Here is a 21590-nt window from a genome sequence, read left to right on the forward strand (position 1 = left end):
ATATTACAAAAATGTACGACTTGGCATGTGCGCTGTTTATCGGCCACCCAATGTAGGGTACTCTCAAACTGTCGGTACTCGAGGAGGTGATATCTGAAATATACCCGTCGGTCGATAGATTCTTGTTGCTCGGTGATTTAAACTGCGATTTTTTACAACCAGATAAATCAGAAACGCGGTTTCTGAAATCGATAATATCTTCCTTTGGGCTAACACAAGTTGTAACAAAACCAACGCGCATAACTGAAACTATCGAAACGCTGTTAGATATTATAGTAATAGATGACGTTACCAGAATGCATGCAACCGACGTCACAGTGCCTATCGGTAAATCGGATCATTGTGTCACGTACGTCGACTTAGTTTATGAGAAACCCGCTAATGAGAGAAAATATTTGAATTACAGAAGCTTCTCCTCCTTCGATATAGACATCTTTGCCGAAGACATAACAAACGTGCAGTGGGAAACACTGCAATCACTCGATACCGTTGATGAAAAAATAAACTTTTTTAGCTCCAATATCGTACGTTTATTTGATTGCCATGCACCTATGAAAACCGTCCAAGTTAAAAGGAAGCGCGTTTCGTGGATAACTCCTAATGTCAAGTTATTAATGCGCATCCGGTACAACACTGAGGAAATTTAAACGCACGAACAACGTTGTCGATTGGAACCACTACAAAGAACTCCGATATTTTACGACTACCGTTATCCGACAGGAAAAGAAGCCATATTTCTCTTTTAAATTTGGCGCTATTCAATTAAATAAGAAGGAAACGTGGCGTGAACTAAAACAGTGGGGCGTGCTGGATAATAAAAATGTCAATACGAACTTATCCTCACTTGTGAACACAGTAAACGAGTTCGATGCTCTTAATAATCATTTTGGGCAAATTAGCAATCTATCTGGTATTCCCACTCAACTAAAAACACAACAAATAGAGTACTTTGAAAGCCGTAGCTTTACCGATGAAAATAAATTATTTTGTTTTAACTCAGTAACCGAAATTGATGTGCACAAAGCAGTACATAACATTAAATCAAACTGTGTTGGAGCAGACGGCATAAACACCAAGATGTTAAAGATTGCACTTCTCACGACCGGGGTTTTGGTTTGACGCTTAGTCCGGAGACCGAAGTCCCCTTCCTAGGTGCCAAGCTAAACGGTTTGATTCCAGGGTACGTGTGACCGGATCGGTTTTTACCCCCGACGCATAGCCGACTCGTGCATTAAGTGACGTTGAATAATTAACAATAATAATCAATAATAATAATAATAATAACGACGTAGATAATAATAATAATAATAATAATAATTGGTGTTAGCCATAAAGTCCAGCGGAAATGCTTTGCTGACTTAACGTTGAACAAAATATTAATACCAATAGTTATGAGGATATGTATTATATATATATAAACACAAATCATAGATAACAAAAAATGTATATTATATAAAACACCAAAATAGCCACATTACACAACCACTCACTATCATTCAAGCATTCACACTCTCTCTCATACCGCAGGGGGAAATTACATTAAGATAAATACTTTGGCCCTTTTTTAGACACCATGCAATATTTAGTTTTTCTTATGAATCTTAAACTGCGCCCGAAGACGTTAATTTGCTTAGAATTAAAGATACTTAGCTTTCATCTGCGCGTGCTCATTACATTCTGCCAACGGGCATGACACGTAAACTTTTATATTTTTGCAATTTAAACATTTAAATAATTGTTGTGGAATTATCACTAATGCGCCTTGGAACTTCAATAACATTAGGCAGGGCACGCAACTCGTGCAACATAGATATCAATTGCAAGCCATACATGTTTACCGAATGACAAATGAAGACACTGATGTATGAATATATTAAAAATAGCACGAAGTTAATTTACTTCCTCACTTAGCAAACTTGAGAGGTGATCTCTGCAAGAGATACACGATTTATGCAGTTTTAATCATATTGTATTTACCGAGTAAAGCATATAAGGTGACATAAAATAAAAATATATTATTCAACAGCTCCGCGCAGAGCGTGGAAAAACAACAGTATGCTGTGAATCGATCTTCCGAATTAGCAATTGTCGTGAAATTTAGATGATGTTGGCAAGAAATTTAATCAATACCTTCGCGACTTTTAATTTAAATACTGGTATATTTTCGTCCGACGGCCGATCTTTGGAGTTTTGGGTCGATGATCACTCACACATATAGAAAATTAACAGTAGTATACTGTACCATCTCGGCGTTCTTGACGTTCCAGCGACGTTTACCGAAGTCCTCTAAACGGCGGCGTGACGTCAATCCGCGGTCCTCCTCGCGACACTAACACTTCCCCGCGTTACTTCTTTGTAGCGGCGTTTCGCAAACTTCTTGGACACACCTTCCTTCTACGCTTCGACATCACGGCGATAATAGATGAGGGAAAACTGCCTCTCTGCCATCTTGTCTGCCTCGTGATGGAGCGATTAATTGCTTCGCACCGTCTCTCTCTCTCTACTCGGGGGACGGCGAAAACGAGCGAAGTTGCTTTACCGGGGGTATTCGTGGATTCTCACTGCTAATCTTACGCGGGATGTCGGCGTCGTCTCAAAACGCAGTAGGTGTCGCTTCATCTCTCAATCTTCTCTTCTAGACGGTAGGTAAAAGTGAGGGTTGGTGTCGCTTCATCTTCCCATGCCTTTCTCTCTCTCTCTCTGTAGAATTTTTGTCGGGCGTCGGCGTCGAAGTACTCAAGGATGCTGATTCGGCTGGCGGCTTTCGGCGGTATCATTACATGGCTTCTTATCGGGCTGTGGACGTCATTTGTGGCGGCGTGGCGTTTGTGGCTTTCGTGGCGCTTGTGGCGGCGTTTTAGTGGTGTGACGTCGGGACGCTGAGCGATGATCTGTTGCGTTGTCGGCTTCATGCAGGCTAGGAAGACCCATGGCCCTCCTTCACTTGTGATGTAGCCCGCCATAGTTGTATTAATGTTCCTCTTCACAAGACCAATAACACGAATCCAGTGCACACATGGGCGTCCGGAAGGGGGGCAGGGGGGCCGTGGCTCCCCCTGGAAAACGAAAGTCAACAAAAATTACATATTTCACACATATAATTTAATTTCAGCCACAATAATGTGTGTTAATTATTGCACGAACATGATAAATTGAAATTTAAGTAATGTTTTTTGAGGAATGAACACTATTATTGGGGAAAATATGCCATGTTGCCCCCCTGGAAAAAATACCTTTCTTGCCCCTCCCTGGAAAAAATCCTGCGGACGTCCATGAGTGCACAGGTCACTAATTAATACTGCGTATGTATACATTGTCGGTTCAGAAACTGGTGGTAGACTGTGTGTGTTCGTTCGTTCTGCCACTATTTAAAGACAACTTGAAATTTCGAAATCTAACAGACTGACTTTTAGGCGCGGAAATCTGAAGTTGCGTCGTTGGTGGTCAAGCGTCCTTTTTTTGCTTGGTCCAGCTTTTAGGCACACGTGTTGCGTTAGAATAGGGGTCAAAAGAATATAGTTCGATCGCCTGGGCCCTCATCCGGTACGTAACATGTTCCTCCACTGATTGGCCTCCCAAGTGGAACTTCCCGTCGCCAAAGCCGCTCAAAACAGTGAAAGATTTATCACAGCACATTGTTAGTTCTCAGCTCCTGTGACCGAACGGGGGAAAAGTCGACAAAAGCAGAGAAACACAAAAGGTTCAGAAACGTGGTGTTTTTCTACCGAAGCTTCAAGAGGATACGAAGTTACAGAAAAATATAAAATAATGAAAACGTAGGATATAGAATAATAAAAAAAAAGTAGGTGACAAAAACTGATTGTCATACACTACCATATGTACTGACTTCATTAACTCACATAATCAATTATCCCTTGTCTAAAGGCGTGTTTCCAGAAAAATGGAAAGAAGCGCGAGTCTTGCCTCTTCAAAAGAAACGAGAGATCAGTTCTTTCGATGACTTAAGGCCTATAAGCTTATTGCCAGTACTCTCTAAAGTACTAGAAAAAAATTGTATTTTCGCAACTAATATATTATGTTGGCGCGAACAACTTGTTATCTACAGTTCGGTCTGGGTTCCGTGCACGGCATAGCACAGCAACAGCGTTAACAAAAGTTACAGATGATATTCTTTGCGAAATTGACAATCGTAGTTCTACACTTCTCGTATTACTGGATTTTAGAAAAGCTTTCAACACAGTCCAACACGATTTGTTAATATCCAAACTCAAATACTATAAATTTGACTCCGTAGCTCTAAGATGGTTTGAATCCTATTTACTTAATAGAAAACAGAGAACATTCCTTCAAAATTCACCCTCACAGATCTCCGAAGCTGTAGTTTTAAAAGCAGGGGTTCCACAGGGATGAATTTTAGGACCACTCATTTTCACCCTCTACACCGCAGACTTAAATAAGGTTATAAAATTTTTCACACCACATTTCTATGCAGATTATACAGAACTGTATTTTTCGAATAGTGCAGCGCTAGAAAGTAGTATTTCCTCACTCAACACCGATTTATATAATATTTACACATGGTGTACATCAAACGGACTTAAGATAAACCCTGAAAAATAATTTTATCTGCTAATTGGAACGAGTGGCGTAGCGTTATAGTACGCCCGGCGTTCCCAGATTTAAAATTTCAAAAATGCTGTAAATATAAAGTAAAACTTGACTAATTTCATATATGTTAGACCTTCATGGCATTATAATAGCTATTTTTCGCTATCTGCTTGCAACGCTCCACTAACAACATTCGTTCTAGCATTTTTTCAATGGCTTTCCTGGCCAGACGCCGGGCAGGTTCAGCGTAAAGGACTCTATATTCCTTGCTGTCTATCTGGGGTTGAAAGCTTGGATCTCGGACAGCACGCGGGCAAATGCTCTCTCGTACGCCAGCGTACGGAGCAAAGGGCTACAGTGATTTGTTCATGTGACCTTTCCTGCCTTCTGAAGCAGACGACAGCGGTAGAATTCCTACCCAGTTCTTCGAGCTCGTGCTATGTGATGCTACAATACGCAATATTGACTGACGTAACTTTACCAAACTCAAATATACCACTTCTTAATGGCCACTGCATTGTATAATTTATCGCACGAACAGCGATGTGCATTAAAAACTAAAAGATCAACACAGTGTTTGTCTAATAAGTTGGTGAAGTCCTCGTGGTAGAAGTTCAGCCTGTGGCTGCTCTACCACTTAACCCGCAAAACTATTCTATTTTTATTATTATTTTTTCCGTTAGTTACTAACTGCTTAATATTGTGTGAATGGAAATGTTTAGCATTAATTTGAAAACTCTTAACATCGAATGGTCTCTGAACAAATTCTTTTTAAAATGTTTATCAGTATTCTCAAGGTGCAATAAACAGTGGTCTGAATTACTAATCGGCACTGTTACGTCAGTTGAGTGTGCGATAGTTGGATCATCCACCCACCTACGTGCCAGAGTGTTTTGCGCAGCGCGCCAAGACGACAGAGGCTCCTGATTCGATTCCCGGCTTGAGCACGGGTGTTCTTTGTTGAGCACGGGTGTTCTTTGTGAGTCACTCATATTCATATTCGCGATTAACCAAAAGTGGTAGAAAAATAAACCAAATCAATTAGTAGTTGGGATCATCCACAACAATGACGTCTACTGTTGTTCAGAGGCGCTTGTGATTCAGGTAGGTTTTTTAATGACTTGCGTCATGCCGAAAGGTATAAAAGAAGGTATAAAACACCAGAGTTCAAAACATTTGTTGCATAGTGAGGCATCTCACTTCAGGCAAATAAATAATACCTGTGGCGACAAATTCCGTAAGTAAATTATTAAGCAAAAAAAGGGCTGACCCTTCCTTCGGACTTGGCGTTCCCACCCGAAATGCCCATGCTACGCCACTGATTGGAACGAAACAATCGCAAAAAAAATTATTGTTGAACTAATTCAACTTAAAACTAATAGTGAAACCATTCCATGTAAGAATTCAGCAAAAAATCTTGGCTTGATTGTTAACGATACATTGGACTGGACGGATCACAACAATGCCCAATGTAAAAAAAGCATATTTTATCCTGAGAAACCTTTACCGTTTCCAAGATCAACTACCTGCAGAATGTAAACTTAGACTAGTTCAATCTTTAATTTTTCCACTATTTGATTATTGTGACACTGTGTATGGGTCCAAAGTTGTGAAAATACTCTGTAGGAAAATTCAAATCACACAAACTGCATCAGATATACTTTTGGCCTGGATAAACGCGATCACATCCTTCCCATCTTCAACAAACATAATATTTTAACAATGGCCAACAACAGGCCAACTGCACTATCTATATTTTATTCATGTGCTGCAAACTGAATGTAAACCTGCGTACTTATTTGAAAAATATGCAATCGCAATACAATTCACAGAGACGAGACACGTCGTCACAACGAACTTGACATTGCTCACCATTTGACCACGCTATATACCTCATCTTTTTCTACAGGGTGGTCCATATGTCTTGTTACCTCCATAATTTTACATAACTTGATAATAATACAACTTTATAATAATACAATATAATATAATGAAGTGTAAGGTAGCCATTCATTCCATATGTCGTGTGACACCAACAATTTTACATAATTTTATATTATGATAATAACAATATAACAATTTGTAAGACATATGGATTCAGCGTCAACCAGGATGTTGTTCACGCATCCAAAAGGTCAGTATGACCACCATTATTTTCATGGCACAAAATGACACGGTGCCATGACCTGTGTGAGATTTTACGAAGCAAATTTTTCGTGATTGTTGTCTGAAAGGCTGCCCTAATAGCGTCCATTAATTGTTCTGTTGTTTGGTATCGTTGTTGTGATATCTTTGCCTTAATAATGCCCCAGAGGGCATTGTCACAAGACGAGAGATCAGGGCTTCTGGGAGGCCAATCGAGAGGCGCCGGATGATGTACCGAATCTGCATCCTGTCCACCTATTGGGAAACACTTCACTTAAATATTCCCTGACAGCGATGGCATAGTGGGGCGGTGCTCCATCCTGTTGAAACCAGGAACGTCCCAGGAGATTCATTCTTCGGAGCTGTGGAACAAAAAATGCCCGTAACATGGCGAGATAGGAGTGTTGATTGACTACGCCATCGAAGAAATAGGGACCTATCAAGTGTTTAGCGGACATAGCGACCCAGAGCATCACATGTGGGGGTTGTTTTCCAGCTCTTCGTAATAATGCGGATTTTCCTTGGACCAGAAATACACATTCCTTGCACGTGCACTTCGATATATTGCGCATTCATCGGAGAAGAAAAGGTCAGCCCGCTGCGGGAGTGTCGGAAATACCTCCAACATTCTTCCACATGCTGCATGTCGTCTACGCATGTCATCATCACTGAGCTCGTTGACGCTTGCTGGTTTAAAGGATTTCAATCCAAGATCCTTCTTCATGTGTCGTAACATTGTTGTTTTCAGGATTCCAAGCTCAGCAGACCGTTTGCGCAGAGATGCCTCCACTCCTGCACATGTGTTCTGTCTTTTGGTTGGTGCACCAGGCCTCGGTTTGTCTTTGATACATCCCAACATAAACAGTTTCTTTTCCCAACGCAGTATTGTCACTTTTGATGGTGCATTTTTTTGGAATCGTCTTGTGAAATCTCGTCGCACATCCTCCATGGTCTTGCCGGTATGTGGACGTTCATGGGCCCAAACACTGCCAACAAGGTGCTTTTCTACATTGTAGGAGCTTGTGTCAGCCATCTCTGCAAAAGAAACACTGAATTAGAGATAACAAGATATTGATTCGGGGGGGGGGGGGGGGTAACAAGACATATGGACCACCCTGTATATCTGCCCCGAAAGCATGGAATGCACTACCAACGAATGTTAAATCCATAAAACTCAATAAGAGTTTCAAAATTAAATTGAAAGAAATATGCTTCTACAGGAACAGCAGCAGAACAGTAGCACATACTAGATATAAACTGGCACTCAACAATCAACAAAACACTCATATTATATAACTGTAACTATTGGAATTTTATTACTATCTTCAAATTATTATTATTATTATTTACTTAAAGGCAACCTTATGTTAACATTCACATTTATATTTTTCTTTTTACGTTTGTATTATTTTATTTTTTATTATTTTATTATTATTTTGTTCTTTCACATTTATATTATCTTATGTATGACTAATATTACTGTAATGAGTATATTCGTAATTGTAGGTAATGTGAAATTCTTTATTTCTCTTTAGTGTAATCAAGCTTTTCATCTGTATTCATATATTATCATATATATATTATACTATATACTATATATTTATATTTTCTTATGTAGCTCATGACAAGGGTTAGGTGGTAGAGCAGCCTACGGCTGAACCTCGCTCGCTAAATAAAGGAATTATTATTATTATTAATAATATCTACAATAGAACCTTCCTGTTCTGTCTCGTCGCAAAAAGCATCGGATCGTTCCGGTTCGTTTATTTTCTCAAGGTATTTCATTACATTTCCTTCTCAGTGTGAACTAAATTGTTAATACTCTTTAATAGTACATATTATAGCATTCATGTAAGCTCCCCTCTAACATTGTTGCCGCGAGGCTGCCTAACAGAGTATGAAAGCGTCTAGGTTGCCTTCATATTTTTGTGCTTTGCGGTTCTCGTTCTTTTTATAATTATTATTGTAATATATAATAAGTATTATTATCTGTTGCTTCTTTTGACATCCTCCTGCACAAGATTTTTACACACAATCGGGTTCTCTTTTCATCGCCTATACCGCGTTTGGTAGATCCTGTCACGTTTCCTGCGCTTGCCGATTGACTTTTGTAGACATTTCTAGCAGAAACCGCGCCGCTGTAGACAGAGTGAACTCCGCGTTGGAGAAGCCGAGGTCAAATTCCGCATAAGATACGCGAGAATTCACAAATTCAACACCACACTAATCAGCACCCAGGCCCGTAGCTAGAGGGGGGGCAGGGGGGCCAACTGCAAGCCTGAGAGCCTGCCTTTGCCCCCCTGTGAAAAATACAGAACGTATTCCTACCTGGAATTTTCACTAATCTTTACAATTATATTCTGTATTTCTCTAGCAACATAATAAAGACATTTATTGATTTTGTGATTTATGAAGGTGGATTCCGTATAATGTCGTATCAGGATTGGGGGGGAAAGAATTAATTCCCTTCCAGTTTCAGACTTCGGGAAATGATCTCGCAATTTTCAGTATATAGAACAGTTGTGACATTTTCAGTAGTCTTGTATTAAAGGTGCCTAATGTGTTTGGATGTTTTTCTTGGATGTGTTGCTATGAGGTTTGAACTGCATAATTTTTTGTTTTCCAAGTCTACCTTTTTGTAATAGCGATTCATGTGATAGAGAGAGGGAGTGGATATTTGATTTTTGTTACTTAGCGTTGCTTTTCTGCCACATCTAGCTAATCGTGACAATGAGTGATGACGTGAAATTGATGAAGAGACACTCACAAACAGTGTTGCAACCACAGGGGGGCAGGGACATTGTCCCCCCAATCTTGGACGGAAGTCTAATCTAGGGGGGGGGGCAAACATCGAAGTAATGAAACATGACTAGCAGAATCTAAGAACAGCAGGACAAATGGATACTCGAGATGTAATTAATTTTCAAGTGTTTCTTGCACTTTTCTTCCAGACAGCTAAGGGCACCTGCAGGGGGCACAGAGGGGCAATTGCACCTTCGATTTCGAATTTTATACAAATAAAAGTACATTTCGTAAAATTTTCTTGCTCGCTTCGCTCGCGACCAATATATCTGCTATTCTTAAAGTCCAAGATCAAAGCCATAGCTAGGGGACGGCGGAAGTCAGCCTTGGGAGCCAAAAGGATCTAAATAAAAAAAAAAAATGTTAAAGAGAATGCCATGGCGTCCGTGATATTATTTTCGCTCTATTAAATAAATAATGTTTTCAGTTTGCAAATATTTGGATCTAAAGATTTTTCCTGTTCGCTTCGATCCCAATATGATTCTTTCCTGTAATGCATTCTAAATTACCCGAGACAGAAGTAAGGACAGATATATATATACTTCAGATTGTTGCTGCTTAAATGAATGAACAATTGTTTTGAGAAAAAGGAGCGCCCACATTTGAGAGACAATTTGACGGAGGAATTGATCATGTAGCCTAATGTATTTAAATTATATATATATATATATATATATATATATATATATATATATATATATATATATACACAGGGTGACTGGTAATTAGATGTATTCCCTGAAAGGGGTTAAAGAAGAGACAATTTGCAATAAATTTGACCATATGATACCCCGTCCGAAAATTAGTAGTTTTCGAGATAATCGAATTTCTGTTGTTTTTTTTAAAAAAATGACAATTTTCCACATGAAAAGATGAATTGAGGAAAAACTGCTCATTGTATGGAACTTATTTCAGCGTTTTCTGATAGCTAACAAATAAGTGGTTCGTTGAAAAGAACGTTTTTCCCAAATAACAATCACATGTAAGTAACGGGTGGGTCTAAACTTACAAGTGATGATAAAAAAATGCACTCTTAGTTTACTTGGCAACGTATTAATTACAAAAATGGTATGACACGAAGCGTACAAATTACTTCCTTGTGTCATCAATTATCCAACAAGGTACAAATGTTGCTAACATTCACATTTGTGTACAAGAAATAATACTTCATTCATCTTCATGTGAATGGAATCGATAAACAATACAATTAAAGAACATTACACGTCTTGCTCAAAGTGGGCACCTCCGTTACGAATGCAGGCACGCAGGTTTTTACGGACATTTGGTCTTTTAACTCGTGATGTGATGGTGTCCTTGATGTGTTGACCAGCCGTTAAGATCGTTTCCCTGAGCTCTTCTTGCGAGTTTACAGGTGTCTTGTCATGTGGCTCCAAATGTAAAAGTCGCAACGCCTAAATCGGGGGATCGAGCCGGCCATGGAATCGGGCCGCCTCGGCCAATCCATTTCTTTGGGTAATTTTCATCCAGCGACTGTCGCACGCCCAGGCAGAAGTATGGATGGGCGTCATCAACAATCATTTGATCGAGCCATTTTTCCTGACCCAAATCTTAAATGGCATCATTTATGAACATTTTTTGAGGAACGGGATGGCAATGTTGTTGGAGGATGTGGCTCTAGTTACAAGATGTGACATGATTTATCAGCATGATGGCTGCCCAGCTCGATCCGATCGATTTGACGCGTTGCGACTTTTACATTTGGAGCCACATGACAAGACACCTGTAAACTCGCAAGAAGAGCTCAGGGAGAAGATCTTAACAGCTGGTCAACACATCAAGGACACCATCACTTCACGAGTTAAGAGACCAAATGTCCGACAAAACCTGCGTGCCTGCATTCGTAACGGAGGTGCCCATTTTGTAATGTTCTTTAATTGTATTGTTCATTGATTCCATTCACATGAAGCTGAATGAAGTATTATTTCTTGTACACAAATGTGAATGTTAGCAACATTTGTACCTTGTTGGATAATTGATGACACAAGGAAGTAATTTAAGTAATTTGTACGCTTCGTGTCATACCATTTTTGTTATTAATACGTTGCCAAGTAAACTAAGAGTGCATTTTTTTATCATCACTTGTAAGTTTAGACCCACCCGTTACTTACATGTGATTGTTATTTGGGAAACCTTTTTTTTTTCCAACGAACCACTTATTTGTTAGCTATCAGAAAACGCTGAAATATGTTCCATACAATGAGCAGTTTTTTCTCAATTCATCTTTTTATGTGGAAAATTGTCATTTTTTAAAAAAAAAACAATAGAAATTCGATTATCTCGAAAACTACTAATTTTCGGACGGGGTATCATATGGTCAAATTTATTGTAAATTGTCTCTACTTTAACCCCTTTCAGGGAATACATCTAATTACCAGTCAGCCTGTATATATATTAAATAAACTTGAATACGTACACAATTTAGCATTAATATGTTGCATATGTATTTTCTTATTTTATGTTGCTCCATGTTGCATATGTGTAAAATATAGAATAATGTTCGTCATGCATATTCTATCAAAAATACAGTTTGTATGCTTGTTTTCCATTACTAGCTAAGATAAAATTGAACGTGTTGGAAAAATATTTCAAATCATTTGTTCAAACACAAATGCTTTAGCACCGGCTTCTACCCCCTTTTGCATGATTTACGACGATAATAACGTATTTTAATGCTGCTATTATTACTACCACTACCACCACTATATTTCTATTATTATTATTATTATTATTGGCACGTTTGTCCTTGTACTTGACCCCCTCTCCAGATAAAAATTTGTGGTTTCGCCTATGCTCACAAAGAATACACTCATACCTAGGCTTGAACCTGGAACCTGTTCCGCAACACTCCACCCTTACCGGGCCGCTTCTGGCAGGAAAAACCCAAATAAACAACTAAATAGGCTCGTTAGTCCTGGTTTCCCATCCCGTTCCTCACCAGAGCGCTCGGAACCAAAGAATAAATCACAGGCAAGAACTTACTGAAATTAATGTTGCAGGGTGATTGCTGAAAACTCGCAGAAATGGGCTTTATACATTTATTTACAATTTAACAAAACAATGCTCGGATTCTTCCAATAATTCTCTAATTTACATTATTTACATTCCTCTAACTTGAGCCCCACGGCAGAACTGCCAAGTGGAAGCTGAGCATCGGCAGAACTGCCTCGGGATGCTTTTTCTCATGGAGGCCACTGGAGCCCGAAGATCGCTCTCCCTTCTGCTATCCAGTTCCTAAACACACTCTCCTGTCCTCTGACAGAGGCCATATTTATACTTCCTCCCGCGTCGCATGGGGGAGGGCTGAAAGTTCAAACCTTATTGGCTCTTATAAGCTACACAGAACCATGGAAGAAACCCAAGCATACAAATTCATACACAAACACAAAAAAGAAACTAAAAACAAATACTGTTTGTAACAAACCCCTGGCTTCGTAGTATGTTATAACCATCCCACCATGGAGGTCGGCTAGTGAAAGATGTAGGACAGCTTACTGGCTCAAATTATTATCAAACACGATGAAAATGTGATAGTGTTTCACATTTATTATTTCGGTTAGAAAGCGATAAAATTTGTAGTTTGATACGGGTTACACTAAGCATCTTATGGAGTGTAAATATCAATTTCAAATCTTATGAATCATTTCTCTAAGCAAACGCATCAAATGTGATAAGCAACATAGGTGTGTGTTATGATATCCATTTTATAAAGGAAAAGTTAAGTTTTAACCCTTACTGTTTGCATGATATCGTTTCCATAGCATGTTATATATTGCTCTCAGAATTTTAAACGGCAGTAAAAATTAATGCCATTTGCAACTGCGAAGCTATCAATAGGATTGCATACATTAAGGACAGAAGATGCCTTATTTCGATTGCTTGTAACATCGAAAGTAGAATTAGACAAGTAAATAGTGACTGAGAAGAGTTGCTTGCCTTGATGTCCTGTACACACTGTGAAAGTTGTGTGTGTTATCAGGTGGCACCCTATGAATATAGGTTCAAGAAAATGACAAGTAGAAAAGAGCTGCAGTGAAATAAATACGATTGATTGATTGAATTGGTGTTTTAAGTCCATTTTATGCACAGTAAGGTTAATCGGGACTGGACCTACAGTTTTAAAGTGAGATCCGAACCACTATGTACCTCCACCGGGTATCGCACCCGGGACCCCTTGATTACAAGGCAACGACGCTACCACTGCACCATCGCGGAGGCCCTAAATACTATTGAAAATCTCTCAAATTATATTCTATTTACATTGTGTCTGTTGTAGACGCTGTCTGTTAAAATACCTCAGACACAACCTAATTTTTTGACAAATTATTATGTCAACTCTTCTGCTAAGGAGTGGATTCTCCTAATTTTATTCATTCTATCTTAAGCCATTCTGTGACTGGCAGAAATCAGTATCAGCATTAAAAGAAACTGATGTTTGGGGTTTGCACACTTCTGCTCAAAAAGTGGTGGCGATAAGCGGCCCAGAAACCTCGTGCCGCGGAAATGGGGTAAGGCGAAGGAGGCCTCTTATATCATTCGGTTTCATACCATAGTCATTAAGGAAGGTATTTTTCATAATGTAAAGAGGATACAACATTTCCCTCTATAAAACTTGATATGAAATATTAATGATGACACTGTAATCCAAGAAGTCATTGATCAATCAAGGGTTTCCTATTTGATTGTCGGGTGTCAAATAAATGTATTTCAACAACACAATATTTTGCAAAATGGTTAACGTAACCAGTAGGCAAACATTGTCTGTAGTGATGCAAGAGTCTTTCATTTGAATCAAATAGAATCCGTGGTGGAGTAAGGGGCCCATGTTTCAATGTTTTAGCAAGTAGGCCTACAAAAAATGTATTACACATTTTTACACAATTCATAGGGTTACCAGATTGTTGTAAGGAAAATGTAGGACATGCTGTCCCAAAATGTAGGACATTAAGTCAAAATGTAGGACGCAACACATTCTCAATAAATAATACATATTCCTATAGAACACGTTAAGAAGTAGTTGAAAAATGACACTTTTCAGTTTTTAAAAAAATATTTCCCAACGAATGTTTAAATGCAAAATTTCAAAACTTGCAATTATAATAATCAATGCACCCACCTCTTACTACTTAATTTAAGTGGTTCTTCTCAGAGGAGACAATTTTTATCAAAATTTGAGGTTTAGTCAAACTATATATTGATGTTAGAGTGGACAGCCAAGCTCGTTGAAATTATAGGGACCAATACCAAATATTTTACAGACTTTATGAAAACATAATTCTCTCGTCAGTCTGTTGTGCTGATGGTAATGAAAGTACTCTCTCAACATTTGAATTATGACCTGTAATGGCAAACAAATATTCAGCAATTACTGTAATTTAAAATGGTTTCATCTAGGGTAGTTTTTAGTTCAATAACAGGATGTCTACCAAAATAATACGAGGTGTGGCTAGAAAGAAACCGGACTGTTGCTACAAAATATTTTATTGGTAATTTTGTACAATACGAACATTATCCCCTTCAAAGTACTCCCCTGTACTATCGATACACCGCTCCATACGAATCTTCCATTGCTGAAAGCAGTGCTGGAAATCATTTTCTGAAACCATGTTGATGACCTCCGTCGCTTTTCTTTTCACAGATCCTACGGTCGTAAATCTGGTTTCTTTCAGTGCTAATTTGACCTTGGGAAATAAAAAAAGTCACACGGAGCGAGATCCGGCAAATAGGGTGGATGTTCTAACGCTGGGATCCCATGATTAGCCAAAAAAGCCTTGACTGACAATGCCGTGTGGACAGGAGCATTTTCCTGATGAAGAATCCATGACTTGCTTTTCCACAAATCAGGTCGTCATCTTCTTACTCGCTCACAAAGGGTCGTCAGCACCGTAATGAAATAATGTTGGTTGACAGTTTGACCTTCGGGTATCCAATTCGAATCAATTCACCGACATTTGCAATGTTTGATTCCGTTTTTGACGTACAAGGCCGTCCAGGACGCAAGTCATCCGCGGTCACTTCTCGTCCCTCTTTAAACCTTTGAAACCCCTCAAACACTTGCGTGCGTGATAAACACTCATCTCCGTACACTTCCTTCAACAAACCATAAGCTTCTGTGGCGAATTTTCCGAGTTTCATAAGGAACTTCACATTGATACGCTGTTCTACTTTTACACTTAACATTTTCAGACGGAGCACAGATGTACGGTTCACTTCGTCCACAAGCTACAGCGGAACTGACTGCCGCGCACCCTGGGCAATCACACAGTCGATAGGCAGGATATCACGTTATACACCCATGCGCCGCTTGAGCTTGACGCGCTTGCCGTTTGTCGACAGCAATATCAATCCGATTTTTGTCTAGCCATACCTCGTACATCCAGAAATCTTAACTTTTTCTGGACTTTTCTAGATCCTACTTAGGTATAGTTGGAAATTATTAATTAAGAAAATAAATATTTATTTAATGAAAATCCCTATCAAAGGGCCAGTTAAGATGAAAACTGAAGCTGAATTTAAAAGAGAATTAGATCTGCTATTTCGTATTAATGCATCCCGAACTGTGTTTGGCATACAAGCGAGGCTTTGGCGTCTGGACTCACAGCCAGTATAATCTTATGTGGGGTTTGTGTCGGTTGTCCCTATATGTTTATGACTAACCATTCATCCATCTTATCTTACTATCATTCATCCTCATATTCGCGAATAGCCAATGGGACAGAAAAAAGTGCAGTAAAATAAACTAAAACAACCAATCAATAGCAAAAATTCTTGACCACAAGAATAATTGATTGCCTTTTTAGTGACTTCTTGACCTACTTGTTGATATTTTACTTTTCCTTGACTTTCATGGCTTTCTCGACTGGCATACACCCTGAATAACTTTTTTCTCTATATCCCTGCTTTACAATCAAATTATATTGAATATTGAATAACAATGGGCAACATCTTGTTCCATCAGTATAAACAATAAGGCAAGAAATTTTGATCAGGCAATGAACAGTGATGTTATCAGATAGTGGTCCCAAAACTTTGTTCATTAATTGCTTCCGTTTTCCCGTTTGTTTAATACCAGGACAAACTTTATTCTTTTTGTGCAATGACTGAATCAAAATAAATTTCACTATTGAGTTTGGAAGCGCAGTCCATAGACTTGTAATTTGCATGACTTTTTTCTGTTACGTATTTTCCTAATTAATATTATGTGACGCTCAAAATGTAGAACATTTATGATAATTTTCAAATTCCTCCCGGACGCCGGCCATAAGGCTAAAATGTAGGACATGTCCGGGAAAATCCGGACGTCTGGTAACCCTAACAATTCATCAAAGTCTAGATAATATGTAACCATTATTATTTAATTAATTCGATTTTTCTTGCATAACACAGCACAATGGTGTTGTTGGATTCTCATTAGATTCCTTTGTGCGTAAAAATCTTGCATACTGGAAACTAGAGGGAAACATTATGAAGCACAATTTATAAATGACTTCCTTAATCAGTTCTGCAGAGAAGCCCAAAGCTGTTGGTACATATTAATCGTCTATTAATATTATTGACCTGTAAATATAAAGTAGATACAGTCCCGATGAGCCTATTTATGTTAAACTTTATCTTTGTATTCTTTGGTAGTCCGAAAGGTTATTATCGAAATATTGTTATTTGATGTTGTTCGAACTTATATTGTTCGTTGGAGTTTCGAGATAACATCCCTTTCCTGTTACTTATTACTTTTGGTGGAGGGGGGCAAGTGCGTCTCTGTACCTTGCTATATCTGTCAGCAACACAATATATTAAAAATTTGCCCCCTGTAGGATTAACTTCGCCCCCCCCCCTACTAAGAATTCCTGGCTACGGGCCTGTCAGCGCCAAGCTTACAAAGCAAACTTCTTGCCGACACAAACAAAACACATGGGAGTTAGACCACAACGTGGCAACAGCGCCTGTTAAAGCGCTTCTCTTCTGGTTTGCATTCGCTCCTCGCTGCCTAGCAGACGACTCTCTCCTCGATTCTCATTGGCACCTGAACTGTCGAGCGATCGCTAGGGCGGGAAACCTGACAGGTTGTAACGAACGCGGTATAGTTTCGTGGGTATGTAAGACCTAATAAAGAGCGAAAGCAAACTACATGAAGATTCATGTGAATGCTCTAGAAAGAATTGAAGGGCTCGGTGCAATAAGGAGCTAACCCTCACTTCTGTCAAAATTGAGATATACCGTGCAGTACGTGCGGCATGAACGTCTACTGCATTCACCAAGACATGGTGCTGGTGCTGTGTCACATTCGCGCGCAATCACATGGTACCCTTCTTCGAAAGGAACGTACGAACGGAAAGTTCTGTGCAACAAGGTATCAAGCCACAGGAAAATAAAAATAAAGAGGAAAGTGTGCAGAGCACCTCCTCATATATTTGTGATTCTGATGAGGAAAATGGACCTCTGTGCGGTGACAATAGCTTTGATGACCCAGACTATGTGTGTCGAGTGTCGAGCAGCGAAAGCACCGACTCTGAGGTAAGAAAGAAGTTTTTATTTTGGGTATTTTTTGAAAATGTTGGTTAACACCTTATTGTCTCAGACTTGGACACGGTGAAAACGGTTGGTAAGTGTGCGTCGTGATGTGCATGTTATGTTCAAATCAGCTCACTATGCATTCGTCAGGACTCTTGCAAGTTGGTACATTGAAATCATGAACTTATTCCGATGACAACTGCTGCTAACATAATGAATGTAGGTTAGCACCATATTGGTGAAATGATTAATCACGAAGAAATCGACATGACACACGTACATGGTTCCCTAATAATGACAAATTCTGACAACGTACCATCGAGGACATTGCGATAAATCGTATAGAATAGGAAAGGTGGCCTCCCGGATGGCGCAGTGGTAGCGTCGTCGCCTTGTAATCAAGGGATCCCGGGTGCAATTCCCGGTGGAGGCACATAGTGGTTCGGATTCCACTTTAAACTGTAGGTCCAGTCCCGATTAGCCTTACTGTGCATAAAGTACACTTAAAACAACAAATCAATGAGTCAATCAACAGGAAAGGTATTGTAGAAATAATGTAAAGATAAATAATCAGAATTGTTTTGTCATTTGCAAAAATGATGTGTTCCGGAAATTTTTGTCGAGTGGATTGGACTGTTATTGCTTAGTACTAGTTTACATTTTCAAATAAATTTGTTACTCTGATCCATTTCAGAATGACCTTCACATCACAAGGACGACAGAGCGATTTTCTGTGAAAGATCCTCCAGCCAGAAAGAGGCGATGCGACCAGGATAACTGGGAGAGAGTGAAACGTAAGAGAAGAAGAAATAAAGGGGAGCAGTACACATCCGGGCACACAAAGGATGTTGTTCCAGCCAGGAAGATAGGTGAGCCATGTACTTGTCCAAAGAAATGCTGGAACAAAATTAAGGGGGATGCAGAGTTCATTTTTGACACATTCTAGGACTTGGCTGATTATGCAACACAGAACACATACCTCATGCAAAATATTTGAATTCAGAATACGAAACGTTCCTACACAAAGGGACAATCTTCCAGGAGGTCATTCACATTTTCCTATAATATACAATATACAACAGATGAATGGGCAGATGTGATCAGCAGTGCAAACAGAAAGAAGAAATTTCATGTAACACGCATGCAGCAAACCGACTTCAAGGATCTCACACCACTTGTGGCATCAATTACCAAGAAAACCACCACAGATGGTAAGGAGCCCCTCAAGTATAAAGAGGCTGCGGTGTTCATGATGGAATCCGCTACTCGCCATATTCTGCATGAGAGTTATTCATACCAGAAAGAAGCGCCAATATGTGCTAGGTGCACCCTAAAGAAAAGAGGTCGTCCACTGCCATAGGTACCCCTAAGTGATTTGCCATGCGAGTACAAGGAACAGATTCCCATAGATGTCCAGAAATATTCAGACATAATGTCCCTATTGGAATGTTTCCCTCCAATATACCATAATTTTTATCTCAGCCTTGTTCCGACGGAAGTAGCTGCCGAGGAGAGTGCAGAAACTCTGGATGGACGATGACTGATATATCAGGAGGGCCTGGATCAGTTGAATTCAGAATAGTTTGTGCGACCTGCATTCATATGCCACTATTTGGTGTTAGTGCTGAGAATATTTCGGCTGACACTGCATATGAATTAAACTTGTATCTCATTTTTTTCTCCCTACAAAATTAACTTTGATTTTTCATTCTTATGTATATTTTTTCACAATCTAATGGTCATGCATTCCTATTTGTTGTTATTCCACAGAACTGACACAGAAGATTGTCATGCAATAAGGATCTAACCAACAATGGGAAACAATGAACTGAAAAAAAAACTAATTTAATCATCTTTGCAATAATTGTACCACATTTGAATGTGTCCATGTAAACTGGAAACTTCAGACATGCTTTTGAAATCAACTATACGACAATACAAACAAAATTCAGATTTATGGATTTTTTCAAACTTTCAAATGCTAATATCTCGAAAACAACTTTTTGAGGGTTAGCTCCTTCTTGCACCGAGCCCTTCAATTCTATCAAATGTAACTTTTCAGAACTTCGAATATCATAGCGGTTTTTCGAAAGGAGAGGAAATTTCGAAAACACCAGTTGTGGGTTGCCTTCGTGATTGTTGACTCGTGCCCCGTGTGGACTCCATTACGCAAAGCATATCTTCTTTGCTTGTTAATACATGAAACAGGATTGGTCTGTTGTAGCATCAAGTATAATAAATTATCTAATTCATCACTCAGAATGCCAGACAGAAAAAAGATAATTATACAATGGAATATTAGAAGCATAATTCCAAATATACACAGTCTAGAAAACATTATTCAAGACATTATATTAAGTCAAGAAACGTGGTTGAAACCCGAATCAAAAATTAAAGCCTATGGATACCACTGGATAAAACACGACAGAGATGATGGATATGGTGGAGTGGCCATAGGGATTAAAAATAATTATAGGTATGAATATGCCTGATAATATTCAAATAGTTGGGGTAACAATAGTTACCTTTCAGAAAAACCTCAAGAAGGTAGTGATCGCCACTGATTCAGCGTCAGTCTTACACTCCCTGGGATCGATAACAGCTGATTACTATGTAGACTGGTACATTGTTAACATAAAAAATTTGTATCACAAACTAACCAACTCAGGTTACAGTTTTGTATGGACTCCTGGGCATACATCCATAGAAGGAAACCACATAGCAGACGCATTAGCCAAGTACGCAGCAGGTGAAGGATCAAGTCACAGATCGCTTCGGATTAAATTTTCTGCAAAAGCGCTAGTCACATGCTAAAACAGAATTCTTGAAAAGTTGACAGAAACAATAGACAATTACAGGGAAGACTAATGGGAAAAAATACTATTCAATTCAACCACTTATACCTGAAGAACCTTGGTATCAAGATATAAATCTTTCAAGAAATTCTTTAACAAGCCTTCTTAGATGTCGGCTAAATTGCACCCTAGCGCCTAGCCCCTAAAGACTTGTACACTAGGAAGATTGTGCAATCCCCAATCTGTCTGAAGGAACACCTGATCATATTATATTTGAACGTCGTCTTAATGTAACAACGCATGAGTATTTCTTAACAGATCTAAAAGAAGCAGGATATAATGAGGCATACGCCTTGTAACACTCTTGAGGAACCCGACTAAGAAGATAATATATCTACAACTATATTGTAAGAGAAAATATTGTATTATGAAATGTAGAACAAATGTAACTGGTACATAGCTGAAAAGCTACAACCAAATATACATTTATATATTAAAAAAATATATATAAGCTGTAGACAAGCAAGGAGCGCTGGAACTGCAACCAGCACACAATCTGCACTATTCCCTCTTAATTCTTGAATTTCTCTTTTCTGTGCTTTCAGTCGTTATTTCTTCTTTATCTTTGCAAGAGCAAAATTTCAAGTCAGTCAAATAATAAATCCAATTCTTGATCATACTCAAAATTACAATATGGAAATATCTTTTACTTACACATTATTGATTTTTTAAATGCAAGAAAATTGTAAGTAT

Source organism: Lepisma saccharinum, chromosome 3 (genome assembly GCF_977018435.1).
Source record: "Lepisma saccharinum chromosome 3, izLepSacc3.1, whole genome shotgun sequence".
Lineage (NCBI taxonomy): Eukaryota > Metazoa > Arthropoda > Insecta > Zygentoma > Lepismatidae > Lepisma > Lepisma saccharinum.